This window comes from Oryzias melastigma, linkage group LG8 (genome assembly GCF_002922805.2).
Source record: "Oryzias melastigma strain HK-1 linkage group LG8, ASM292280v2, whole genome shotgun sequence".
In the NCBI taxonomy this organism is placed as follows: domain Eukaryota; kingdom Metazoa; phylum Chordata; class Actinopteri; order Beloniformes; family Adrianichthyidae; genus Oryzias; species Oryzias melastigma.
Window position 1 is genome coordinate 16,653,920 of NC_050519.1, and position 1,276 is coordinate 16,655,195.

Below are 1,276 nucleotides of genomic sequence, written 5' to 3' on the forward strand. Positions count from 1 at the left end.
AATACATTTACTATAAAACACAACATTTTGGAGTTTTTACTTCTAAACCGTGGCTTTTGTTCTAATTTTGGAGCCAGTTGCACCAGTGAGTTGATTTACCTCAGGTAAAAGGTTAATTTAAAGAAGTGTTGCATTCATGTGGAGTCGGAAAAATGGCTGTCCGACTCACAAAAGCAACAAAACTTCCAGCATCACATGAATGCAGAATAACTCTCTGCACCTACAGAAAGGTCAATTTATTTGTAGTGAATCATTTATGTGGAGACTCCAGAAATACAGGGAAAATAAAACATTGATAACAAGGTTATTATAATTTATTCCAGTCTGGCGGGATTAAGATTAAGCAGTTTAACTGCTTAATCTTCATCGAGCCGTAGTTTACACACCCTTGTAATAGCATCCCTCTAAAAAAAAAAAAATTGTTATTCTCAAACTTTAGGGACACTTTCAGAAAAAAAACGTCTAACTTTCTAAGAACTTGACATTTTGACTCTACATTTATTGGCTAAAGAAGTTTAAAACTTTTTTTCTTGTGGTACATTGAAGAATGAAGGATTGAACCCTTTTAAGTAACTTTTTCATCAGTTTTAAAAAAGTAAAAGCTAAAAATGTGAATCAAATAAATGCATTTTGGTTGTAGATTATGATTTTTATGGCACTTCTGCTTAAATTGGAGGAATAAAAACAAAATCTTTAAGGTTTGCATTTTTTTTTCCTCATTCTGTGCATGTGGGAAAAAGTTTGTCCTTGTCTGGACTTTGCTGTATAAAGACATAGTTCCTCCGTAGTTCAGTAGAAAGCACATGTGAAACTACATCTGCATCCTGCTAACAATAAACTTAATGCGATTTTGCAACGTATCATTAAATCCAGGACTTGACCTATTAGCATTACCTTGAATGGAAAAAAAAACACAGAGTTATTGATTTAATTGGAAATACATTCGGATATAAAGGAGTTCACTGCAGCTATGAAATGTTTCTTATAAATGAGGACACAGCTCTGTTGTGTGGGAAGATGATAAACGACACATATTGCAACAAAAAATAAATAAAATCTAAAAATTGCAATTAAAATCAAAAGTTTCTTGAAATTTCGTTTAAATAAAATCATTAAAAAGTGATTATAAGTGGCGCTGACTAGAGAAAAAAAGACTAAATAATCTTCTATTTGGAACATCTTTGCAATGTTTCAAACTGCATTGTGTCATGTTTCAACTCCCATCATGCACCAGTAACGTTTAAGATCAAAACCTGCTGATCTGTTTTTCAGCAGA